Genomic DNA, 13032 nt, shown 5'->3' with positions numbered 1-13032 from the left:
AAGGCCAGGTTCAACAGGCCTTGGAGCAGCCTGGGAGAGTGGAAGGTGACCCTTCCCATGGCAGGGTGCTCTAACAAGATAATCTTTCAGGTCACTTCCACCCCAAACCATTCTGTGATCCTATAACTGAAGCTGGGACACCCCGTTAGCTCAGATATGCCAAAATGATCATTAGTAAATATTTTCCTGGATAGCTTGGAAACTTTTGAGGCCTTAAAACATGAAAATAATCTGTCTGGCCAATGTAATGAGCATTTCTGTGTTGGAGAGGTCAGATTAAAGAGAGGAGTCTCCAGTGTATTCTCCAGGAACATGTACATGTCATGTTCTATCACAGGGCCCTTGCCTGCCTTCTGCCTTGTCATCTCAAATAGCTGGAACCAGGAGTTTAAAGTTAATAAACTTGGGAATTTTAAATGGCAATTTATGAGTAAAACAGAATAGGCCACTTAGCTAGGAATGCAGTCGAACTCCCAAATATCGTGATGGCAAAATGAAAGAAATACCATTTTAATAAAAGTCAGTATTGTGTTATCACTGAATTAGGGAAAATGATCCCGTTTGTGTGGAACTTCATCCACTGCAAGTTGTAAAACTGAGCTTAAAGGCTGTAGACTCTTGGGGACAGCTCATGAAATGTGTCTGTTTGCTCGGGATCTTGCATGATGCAGAGTTTAATTGTGACTGGGAATTCTCAGGACTAAGAGAACACAAGGAGTAGAAGCCCTAAATAAAATGCTGCTCTTATATTTAAAGGTCAGAAGGGACTGGTCTGACCCCTTGATCTATAGGCCATAGAGCTTTGTTCATTAATATCACCATGATATTTCCAATTTATGCTTCAGCTTAAGTAGTTCCCAAAGACTCAGCTTGAGATATATTCTTCCTTGGAAAAAAACAAATTTTAATATGTTGTTCTATGGTAGATTTTTTTCAGTATAAAAAATATTTCTCTCTTACATTTCTTTACTCCTCTGACCTTCAGAACTTGATTCTTACTACTTATGCTTCAGCAAATTTAACTTTTATCAAAATCCTTCTCTTTTGTAAATGAAACAGGTGGAGTTTAAATCTGTAATGTTTCTTAAAAATGGTAGTTTTTTGACTTTTTTTTTCCCCCTGAGTTAATTCCAGTGGTTTTGCCAGACAGTTTATTGTGTTCTATGCAGAACTGAGTATTTTTGGGTTTAGTTTTGTGGGGGTTTTTTTGTTTGTTTTCAAATAGTGTCCCCGGTGCTGTACACTGAGGAGACAGCAACACTCTGCTGCTGTATTATCCTCCATTTTATGTACACAAGGATCACATTCTTACTTTGGAGCTTCGAGCTGTTGGCATTCTATGTGCTATACTTAGTCTATATCATGCTAATTTTTTATTCAGCAATAATCGTATTGATGGTACAGAATGATCTATAGTGCTACTGTACACGTTTAAAACATCATAGATATGTATCAGCTCTTAAAGTGGAACATATCATGCATTTTTCGGTTAAAATCTGAAAATAAATCACAAATCTCCCAGCATGAGGAGCTCTGCTTTAGACTTGTGTAACGACAATGCTCTCGTAATTGAAAGAAAAAAGAAAAAGGAAATTTGGGAGACTGTTAGTCTACATGTGGCATACTTTTCTTCCCTTGAATTGGAAAAAAAAAAATCTATTGACACATTTGGACTGAAAAACTCTTTGCTGCACATGTTTTATATATGTGGGTTTATTACACAGATCATGTGTCTTAATTAGGTAATTTATATTGTGTTACCCAAAGAAGATGTTCTTGTTCAGTTGGATACACAATGAAAGTTTCAAGAAAACTCATTAATCCTGTGTTTACAGAGATCAGAGCATGGGCATGGAATAACAACTACAAATATATCTCTATATGCTGAGGCAGCTACCCAGGAATTTACGTTCCCTGGAGAATTGTTTGTAAATCTGTACATAGGTAGGGATTAATCATATTTTAGTGGGACTTTTCCTTCCTAATTCTCTTCTTAAGACTAAATACATTAGGTGTATCCATGGTGCAACTTTTGAAGCAAAAATTTAATGATAAATCAAACTAATCTCAATGAGGAAAGTTCAGTCATTTTGTTATCTTGGACAATTTGAGCACTGATGTTTCAGAGGGGTAATGGCAACTTGAACTTAAGATCTCCCAAACTGTTTTTTCTTCCTTCCCACAAAACCTTGATATTTCCTAAATGAATGTTTTGTTTCCTTGTACTAATCTGACACTGTTCACCCAGAAACTGAATCTAGTTATTGCTGGTTACGCTAATTAAGATTTCTTGGTTTCTCTCCCCCTTTGTCATTAAGCTGGATTTGAGCTTCACATACACTTGCAATTACTTTGAAATTCCAAGTCTCCTTGCAAATACTTTGAGAAATCTGAAAGCTAAATGATTCCCAAGTTTAAAATAGGATGTTCCCTAGTTGAAAGGCGAAAAAGCAATATTGTTATATTTGTATTCTGATGAAATTCATTATGTACAATATAATTTGTGTCTCCATAACAATCTACTCTTCTTCAATTAGGGATTAAGCCAGATACTGTACTTTCTCTAGATCTTTTTAGTAATTTTTTTTTTCATTGAAAATACAGAAGGAATTTGAAGTGTGTGTTACTGGCAGTAAAATATATGTTTGCAGAGTTTTTCTTCTGTTTATTGTAAATCAGCAACAGAACAGCAATCCATGGCATCAGTCCAGGAAACTGAGATTATGAAGTTAGGCAGTAAAAAGATGAACAAAAAATCATGTTTATAAATCTCGATGAACATCTTTCTTGCTATGCAGTGAGGACCTGCTCCAGCTCCCTTTGAAGTCAACAAGAAAACTCCCACCAACTTCCAGTGGGATTTGGCTCAGACCATGGTTTCCCACATTTGTGTCCAGTTTGGGATGGGATAGAGCAAGAGGGAGTGCAGGCAGAGAACTGTAACTCATGGGATTGGTGCAAGGACCTTGGATGCATTGGGGAATAAAGGTGAAGGACTGAAGTTATTTATCACACCAATTCCATTATTCATGGGAACACGAGCACTGGAAACGGTGCCACAATGGTGGCCAATTTGTTGATGTGCTACAAGCCCTCACTGCTGTCCACAACTCCACTCCTCTGAAGAACATCTGAAGTGTAACCTAGGAGAAATCTGTTGTAATTTGCTCTCTTGCTCTCTGTATTTATAAGCCTACAAAATTGTAAGTTTTTACTGTGGGTGGACAAGCAACATCCACTCATATCAAAGAAGATACAAGTACAGATAAATATAACTTTATACATTCATTTTTATATAACTTATGCAAATGTATGCGCAAGTTAGTCACAGTCCCCAGGCTGGCAGCAGATCTGATGTGGCCATTGTTGTAGCTTATTTTGGACACCTGTGTTGCTGGACAACCCTGCTGCCTCCAAGCAGAGCTTTGCATGTGTAAGTTTGTCTGCTAGAGCAAGGTTTGTCTGGATGGAGATGGCAGGATGGGACTTAGAAGAGCACACTCACAGCAGCTCTTCATCTCTCCAGACTAGGTGTGGCTTAGGCAAACTGCATGTGGAGGCTCCCAGTGTTTTTTCTCTTGAAGGCATTGGCAAGGAGGGTGGAAGTCTGAAAAATGAGGCACAAGGAGCTGGCTTGTGCATGGACTGTGGCTCTCACTGGCACCTATATATTCACAGAATGATTTGGGTTAAAGATCATCTCATTCCAGCCCCTGTTATCTTCCACTAGACCAGGATGCTCAGAGCCCCATCCAAACATCTCCTCGCTCGGCCTCATCTCCTCATCAGCCACCTCCTGTGACAGCGATAGTGTTGTTCTCCTTCTAAATGAAAAAAAAGCCATTTTTACCCCATCACACCACTGGTTGCTCCAGAAATGAATAGTTTTCTTTAGCACTTGCTGTTAAGTACTAACTGACCATCTTAAAAACCAAATCAAAGACAATAGACACAGCAGCTTATTCTTCTTTTCTGTATGAACTTATCTGTTCCCCAAAGGCTAAACAGAACAAAAGGGACAGTTTTGGTATGCCGGGTTCAATTGTCCAAATTAGTATTCTTAATGTTCTTCCTTATTTTAAACACCCATGAATAACTTGGTCCCTACTGCTTAGATTATAGATTTTAGTGTATGAATTTTAATAATTCTAATTAATGGTGCTATCTTTATTATATTGCTTTGTACTTGGGTTCACTCTTTCATCACAAGATCTCAAAGCACTCTATTAAGCTGCACCAAATCTTTGTAAAGTAGATGAATTTTAGCCTATTGAGTTTATGTATTGGATAAGTGTAGTAAAGGGAATGAATAGTTTTTCCAAAGTTCATTTCAGAGCTTTACATTGATTCTCTGCAATATTTAAACACTGGGAAAATTAGGCTCCAGAAAACTTGACTCCCACTTCTACCCACTAAATTATGGATCTCTTTACTCCCCATTTTGAATTTCAAGTAATCTTTGAAAAATTTGTATTCGTGAGTCTTCAAATATGAATAGTGGTAATTATATCAATATTATTAATATGCACTATCAAAAGCAATAAATCTACATTTTCAAAGCTTTGATGTGCTTACAAAAACTGAACTTTTAAATGAAAGTGTGTTTTTAAATCACGTATGTATTACGGAAATCTGTTAAGACAGTCTCTGTATGCTCAGAGCAATGATTCACATGCTCCTGCAGCAATGCCCTGGGAGCATCACAGATACCTGATGGAACAGACCTGCTCAGCACCTCACAGGCTCTTTCTCAAACCAGTTTTGTTGTGTTTCCTCCTATTTGTTAATTATGGTAATTTTTTAAAAATCTGCTGTATATATATAAGTTTGTGTGTGATTTTTATGGTGCTGTAGCTCTGTGCTGTGAGATTTACCACCCGGAGAATCTGTCTGCTAAATCCACAGCAGATCTCTGTTGTGGACTCATCTCTGATAATCTCACCTTTCAAACCCACCAATTATTGCAGATATTGTAGTACTTTTCTAAAAAGTTCTTCCTCCCCTTTCCCACTGCTTTACACCAAGGTGAGAGCTGGTCATTCACCACATGGATTTCCTTCTTCTAAAGGATTTTCATATTTTAAACTTGTTAAATGGTTCAAACTGCTACATCATTACTCTTTCTTTTCCATTTGGAATTTTTAAGGCTCTTACTTAGCTTGTTTAAAAATAATAAAATGGTGACCTTTAGTTGACATTCCAAGCTTGTGTTTTGAAGGCTGTGCTTATATTTTGAGGTTGCTGCCTAGGAAAATCAAGACTAAGTGAACTGACTAATTCTGAGTGCTTACCTCCTTTCAGTGCTTTTTTGGGAGGGAGTTTTAGTCTAAAGGAGCATGTTTAAGAACCAGTCTCTGCCCAGGCTGCTGAAGGCAGAAGGTGCCTGAGAATGAAGCAAAAAGGTTTTGAAGAGCAGGATTGGACTCCCTGTTTCTTTTGCACTAACCACCAACAGCTGGAGAACAGGCAGCAAGAGGCAAGAGGATCATGTCTCATGGACATGTGAGCAAAGGCTTGAGGCTTAGCAAAGTTTTCAGGGAAGAAGTATAAGGTTTTTGTTGCCTTTGCTTGAATGTCTGTATTTAAATGGACTGGAAGTTTTTTAAAATCTACTACGCATCTTTGTAAAATATGTAAATTTTAGTCTGTGGACTTTATGTATCAGGTAAGTGTAGCAACGTGTGGGGTTTTTTTAGTTTATAGCTATTTTTACCAAATTGCTGAACAATGCAGCTAAGCAGCAACAGGGGGAGGATTTAGGTGGGAAGGGGAGATAAGAAAAGTTGGAGGAAAGACAGAAGGGATGTCTGTAGATGTCCAGGGAGTCTTCAGACTTTTCCACTATGACTTCAAACCCTGGGATTAGTGGATTTTACCTATTCCAGCAGAGGTTTTGGTCAGGGCAGCAACATACGGGAGGATGTCCCACTGCAATTTATGGCTCTCAGTGGTGATGGCACAGTGCCTGTACCTATCTGGTTCCAGGTCATATGTTTGATCTCCTCTAGAAGACAAGGAGTATCCCACAGCCACCTTTATTTCATCCGCTCTGGCATCTGCTGAAACATCTGGTGGTGGCTGGTGTTGGAGACATTACAGTGGATGTGTTGGGAAACCCATCTGGCTCAGGATGAGAGCTTTTCTGCTCCTCTGTGCTGCACAGCATTGGGGGATCTGGAAGTCCTTCATGCTCTGACCTTTAGGAAGTTGAAATGCTCGGTGCAGGGTTGTCATTGAAAAACAGCATTTCCTGCTTAAAACTTTGTGAGGCATATTTTTATTTTACTTGTATGCTTATAATCTCTGGTTAAAAATGGGGTCTTTTTAAAACTGTTACCTTAGACCATTGTATAGTAGATCATTTTAGTATAAAAACCCACCCTTTTTTCTCAGTGATGCTCTTTTGTAGAATGTAGTTATATGGAGATAGTGTTGACTAGTAATTATTTACTTGGTCAGACGGGTTAGTTTTCCTTCAAATGATGCATTTCATTTCAGCAGTGGCATCTAAAATAGTTATTTAGAGAAGAGCTGCAGAAGATAGAAACTTCACAGAGGAGGGGAAGAAAAAAAAATCCCAAATCAAAAAAAAAACAACCACACACAAGTTGGAAGGGCTTAGAATAAATTATTGCATGTCATTCTGTGGGAAAATCTTCCCGTACGGATGCTGTGTTGTTCGCAATGTGAGTGCCAGATCCACTCAGCTCTGCTTTGCACTTCTGTCACCCTTATCACTCATGAGACGATCCTCTTCTACTGTAAGTGCTACCCCCAGCGGCATGTATTCATTTATAGGACTTGCATGCTTATGCTGAAGTCAGGCACCCAAGAGGCACAGGATGAATTGACAGTATAGGCAGATGCTTTCAGCAAAGGAACCAGGATGTTAAAAGAGCTTTAGCGTGGTTATTGTTTTGCCAGGCAAATCCATGTACTTGTCATCAAGGTGTTCAGGAGTATTTCAGCCTCGTTGTACAAGCTCAATACAAGAGCTGTAATCAAGAGTTACATCATTTGGTGAGACAAGACCTTGAGGAGTACAGCAAAGGGAAATGTGCATAATTAGAACAGTTCAGTTACAAGGAAAAGGGGCTTTGATAGTGTTAGAAATGCAGCTGAAACATGCAGTCTCCATTGCCCTGTCATCAGGCATTAGATGGTAGATGTCAATGGGCCAGGGGGACCTCAGGATCCAGAGAAGGAGTGTGAGGTTCCCTCCTTGAACCTTTCCGACCCTCAGGAAAACATGTAAGGTGACCATCTGCTGAGTCACAAGGTCTCCTTCTGCATTTGTGGACAAACACCAAACCAGATATTAAAAAAAAAAAGTCACTAACCAAAAAAGAATTTTAAAAAAGTGGTTTGTTTTGATAGTTTTTTTTGGAAAAGAATGCTGAGAAACAGGAGCATGACCAATTCCTCTGTCACCTCAAAATTCCTGTAAAGGAAGAGGCTGATATGAAGAGGGGCCAGACGTGGTGACAGGGAACACATCGTAGGTCGTCGAACGCCTTGGGGCCAATGCGCTTCCCATGGTGATTTCCACACTAACAAAGTTGCCAAAATCCTTCCTAGAAATTTCACTTAGGGGAATTTAAAAAAAACTTCTTTAGTGACACCCGTTGTAAGTATGTAACATCCAGCCTGCCTTATTTAGATTTTTCACAAAATATTTATCACTGCCATAGTGATATCTATCCTAAAAAAGGAGACAATGTTTGAAAGCAATTTGACCTTCTCTAGACCCTATCAAGAGACCATCTCTATTCTTACACGTGTATTATTGGCAAATGTTTTGAATTTCTGAGTTTGTAGAGGAAAATGTTCAACATCTCAGGGATTCTTTAGCCATGGGAGACTGCTTTCCACCCACCACTGAGTAGCTTACCAGACAATACTTAATGTTTAGGTATCAAATGTGTTGTAGCTATCCCTGGACCTTAATGTGAAGTGAATTAATTGCATTGCTCCTCTTTGCCTTTTCATCATTCTATTTATTAGAAGGCAAAGCTTGCTGGTGAGGTAGTGTGTCAGTGGGGCACCTCCAAGGAACACCATTCAGGGAGCACTGGAGGAAGGATTTCAGCACTGATGCTCTTCCAGGACGTCAGCACCAACTGGCATCACTGGCATTCATCTTTTGGGTGAGACTATGGCTGGAATCCTCTCTCTCAAAGTAACACTGCAGCAGTTCACTGCAGGTGAGTAGTTCTGAAATTAACTGATTTCACGATGATACAAAACTTAAGGTTTGACATTTTTTTCCTTGAGGCTACTGGCTGAGCCCTGCTGGGTGCTGTGGAACGCCAGCAGTGCTATGAATATCAGGAATGCTAATAATGGGGTCCCATTTCTAACTTGGGAACAAGGGTTTCATTGCGTGCACATAACTTCCACAGGCAAGCATTCCTCTTGTCTTGCTGGATGTGGGGTGTGGCTCTGCGTGAATAACCCCAGTCCTTTAAAAGAGTACTGGAAGACAGTCAAAGAATTGTTTCTTTGCCAATAATCGTAGTGTGGGGAGGCGCCAGGCTCAGGTTTTAATCCTGCAAATGATTCCAATGCAGGGAAGGAGGTAAATATAGAGTGCAATCTGAGATCTAGGTCTTCATTGGGTTTGGAGGTCTGTATGCTGGGGGTTTTGTTGCTGTGCTTTTGGGGTTTTTTTTAAATTTCATTTTTCAGTAGTTAAATTAATTTATCTACCTTAATTTTCTCTGGACAATTCATAGTGTTGCTTGTTACTAAGACACTAATTGACTCCAGGGTGTTTAATAAGTTTAAGCCAATAGCAGAGGTCAGAGGATCAGTTTCTAAAGACCACACGGAGAGCATCTGCATATTTGATTTTGTTTGCACCAGATTCCTGGCTCTTGCTGTCTTAGGGATACCCAAGAGGGTCACAGTTGTCATAAGCATGTCTTAAGTGGGTGCTTCAGAATTGTCCTGGGATGGTATTGAGCCAATCCAGCAGCTTCCTTGCGCGAAGTATGTGCAGCGGAAGAGGGAGCGAGGGAGGAGGAATGTGTGGCATTCCTCTCCGTCTCTCTGGCACAATTGTCCTGGTGGTCCTGTTTCAGCTGGTGGAATCCAGAACAGCCCCGTGGCTCTGCTAGGGCACGTGAAGCTCCTTTTTCTGACCCTTATATGGCACAGGATTGCAGCACGACTGGCAGGGTTGGTTTGCAGCTCCTTTTCCTCTTTGCTCAGCCTCAACCAGCCCAAACGTGACGTGTTTAGGAATCTGGCCCTATATTTCCAAACTCCATGCAAATATGGTAATAATAGCTAAACTGACATTTGCTTTTGCTTCTGTATAGTATGTCTTTAATATGATTACTACCCTTAACATTTAAAGGAACTCTGACAGTTATGTAATCCCTTCAACATTTAAGTACAACAGGAATTTATTATTAAGTGCAGTGGCTGGAAATGGAGCGCTTTTTTCATTCACACTATAAACAGTTATGTTGGATTAGTAATCCTGCTTGTCAGAGTTGTTCACTGTTTGATATTAATCAGAAGGTTTATGAAAGGTGCAATAGAAGGCAGAAATGAGCAGTGAAGAAGTTGTAAACCTTGGTTCCATAAAATCAGACTCTATCTAATGCTCAGGTTCACAACATTTCTTGCAGTGACCTTAGACGAAGGAGAAAAGAAGAGCTGCATTATGGTAGTGGTGCCTCTAACTATCTTTTGATAAACGTATATTTAGTTTCTCACTATATAAATGCAAGAGCCGGTCGTGATGAAAGCCCAGACTTTTGAGAACATTTTTAGGTTGTTTTGTAAAGAGTGTGTTTTTCAGATTGTTGTGTAGATCGAGCATGATACAACCTAGCAAAACACTTAATGATCAAATACTACATGACAAAATGAATAGCATCTCCTTTTGGTGCTTATCCACTATTAAATCATGTGCAAATCACTTCACCTGAATATTTGTACCTAATTTGTGGGTTATCTTTGAGCTACATAATTAATTTCTGTATCTTGCAAACACTGTTGCACTGCAGGTTTGTTGTTGATTTTTTTCCTTTTTTTTTAACACTTCTGAGTCTCTAGTACATATTCATGCAGCACGTAGAGAGGAGCCAGGTCCTCTGGTTGGAAATGTCATCCTGTGAGATCTTTAGATGATCAAAGTGACAATGACACCATTGTAATGCAACATGTCTTCAAACAATGCATAATAAATTACCATGATTGGTTAATGAACATGCATGATTAATGAAACAAAATATAGACATATAATAAAGGCTTTTCTTGTAAATGTCAGTCATCTTCCTTGTTCAAATGCTTCTGGATATGTTCCTTATACACCTTGCAGAATAGTTGACACATATATGTATGTAGATATACAGTAGTGAAATCAAAATGCAATGTATAACCTTTCCACAAGAAATGAAATTAAACTTGAAGAGCATATTTGACAGGTTTCTATACCTAGGTTTGTTTCAAGTTAATTTTTCCCTCTTATTGTTGAAATCTTGCTTGTTACAGCTTTGTTTTGGCATTGAAAAAAATAAATCTTCATTGAATAACATTGGACTTTGTTAAGCTATGTATATCTTCCACTGATCGCTTTTAAAGCAACGTGGCATTAGCTTTTTAAATTCTCGGGTCTAAATTTAGCATTTGCTTGTGGTAGGATCAAAAGTGTCAAAAATCTGCATCACTGCCTCATTATCAATCACTGGGATATTTTGGGAGAAGCAGTTTGATTTGCATCGTCGGACCTCCTACCTAGCATCACAGAAGGCTGTGCATCAATAAAATTAACTTTTGTCACTCAAACCAAATTGGGCTGAGGCGCCCCTGCCAGAACAGCTCATGTGCGTGTGAGGAGCGCGGCTGATCCCGGAAACGCTCGAACCTTGTTTGGGAAGGCAGAATAAATTAATTAATCCACTTCTGGGTGTTGTCCCAGAGCTTTCTTTATGTCTCAAAAGAAATCCAACCGGAAGGCGATAGATCCCCCTCACACAGAGCCAGCAAAATGAAAAGTCTGGATTCAACCAGCACAGCAATGGGTTGGACCAGATCCTGCCTGCTCCGTCCCGGTGTGCAGAGCCCTGCCCAGCTGTGCCTCACCTGTGGAAGCCTTGGAGCTGTGATTTACAGTGCAGCCGCCCTTTGCTCAGCTCCCTGTTGCTCTGGAGGAAGTTGCTGCAGCTCTTTGCAGAGCACAACGTACCTCTCATCTCCTGCCAGCTCTGCAGAGCAGAGCAGTTCCCGACAGCAGGATCACCACCCTCGTCGCCTCCTCCATCGTTCGCCGAGCGGGAGACGCTGCTCTTCCAACATCTGGAGGTCTGGTCTGCAGCATGGGGTGCCTGGGGTTCACATGCTCCCCTTCTCCATGGATCCAGCTCCAGCCATGCTGGGAGCCTTTCCCAGTGAAGCCCAGCATGGCTGGCTGTCCTTGTTGCCAGCAGGCCACGGCAGCAAGGCAGTAAAAAGACAAAAAGTCACAGCCTTCCTACAACATCTATTATTTTTTGCTGGAGGTTGAATGAAGCAGGGTGGAGGGAGGTGGATGTATCCTGCCTGGCTGCATCCTGCTTCACAGCCAACCCACGCAAGAGACAGAGTTGACTTTTCTTGGGCCTTTTGGCAAAAGAAACAATTTTGTTAAGTCTTGCCCATTCTGAAACACTTTGTGTGGTTTTAAGATAAAAGTGAGTGCGTGTTCCTGGGCATCAGTTTCTAAATAACAGATCATCATCTAGTCACTGCTTTTTTCACCCCTCTACTCTCAAATTTCTTTCAGATGCTCAGCACTGTGCTGTAATTATATGTGATATTAGCTGCTAAAGATATGTCCTTAGTACATCCAGTCCTCTTTCCTCCTGTGAATCCATCCGTAGCCCATTGATATGGCCCTCATCCATATTTACTGATAGATTTTGTTATTCCTTGAATTCATGATGAAGAATGGTAGTTTTCTGTGTTTCTGGGGTTTTGGTTGGTTTGTTTGGGATTTAAGCTGTTCTGTAGCTGCAGTTTGCCCCAGGAACTGAAGAAACCACTGAGCTTTTTATTCCCTCAGGAAAAAGGTAACAATTTATGGAGAGACTGCGAAAAGGCAGGATTAGGGGATTTTAGAAAATGTAAACCTTTTCCTTTTTGTGTTGTACAGGCCTTTCCCAAGATGTCATTCCTAAGGAAACGTGCTACTGTAGTGTAGATGGATGAAAAGTTTAAATTCTATTTTGAACAAAGTCAGTACATGTGCACTCCACTCTTCGTCATTTAAATAATTGTTTCAGTACTGTCTGTGAAACAAATATTTAGACTTTGATCTACTTTTAAAGCCAGATAACTCTTGAAAATTTTCCTAAGCGTTTTCCCCATTTCCTGAGCCAAGGAAAGGATTTTTCAAAGCCTAAGTCAGCTTGTTTTTTCTCAGAGGAAATAATGTTACTTTCGTGTACCTGGTAGGGCTAATGAAATATTAAGAAACCTCAAATGCTCGCTTTTGTGCAAAGATTTCTGAAAAGGGTAAATCCAAACAGGACAAAATAATTTCTCTTAAACCCTTAAGCAAATGAAACATACAAATTTGCACTGTCTTTTCAATAATATTCTTCAAATTCTAATTAACAAGTAAACCAGGACACGTGCAAATTCAAATGAAATTTTATTAAATTTTATCAAATTAATGGTATGGGACATGAAAGGAAATAATATTAAAAATATCAGCGGAACACTAACTGGTAATAATTCTAATTGACTTCTCTTTGCTCCTATACTACTGTGGGTGCTTGGACAAATCAGTCAGAAAGAAATAGATGGACTTGTATGAATTGCACTCTGTGCTGGGTGAGAAAGAGCTTCAAGAGGCTGAACTATTTCATGGCAAGATCTGAGCCAAAATATTGAGAATGGCAGCATGTGGCAAACCAGCTTTCACCTTTTCAATGCTTATAACAATCAAGCTTCTGTTTGACATTACCAAAAAAATGTTATTTTTTCCAAACTTTTTGAAATTTAAAATTGCTTGTTCAATTACTTGCAGGAAGAAAA

At 39.8% G+C, this 13032-nt stretch overlaps 1 long non-coding RNA gene across 1 annotated transcript in view; it reads left to right on the top strand.

Annotated features, from left to right (window-relative positions):
• The window catches only part of LOC108448155, a 140902-nt gene that overhangs the window by 31334 nt on the left and 96536 nt on the right, over nt 1–13032 (top strand). Inside the window, exon 3 of the long non-coding RNA XR_001863947.1 lies at nt 8005–8204. This is a non-coding gene — a long non-coding RNA (uncharacterized LOC108448155). The remainder of the gene's footprint in view (nt 1–8004; nt 8205–13032) is intronic.

This window comes from Corvus brachyrhynchos, unplaced genomic scaffold (genome assembly GCF_000691975.1).
Source record: "Corvus brachyrhynchos isolate BGI_N302 unplaced genomic scaffold, ASM69197v1 scaffold126, whole genome shotgun sequence".
In the NCBI taxonomy this organism is placed as follows: Eukaryota; Metazoa; Chordata; class Aves; order Passeriformes; family Corvidae; genus Corvus; species Corvus brachyrhynchos.
This window is presented reverse-complemented; position numbering and strand designations above follow the sequence as displayed.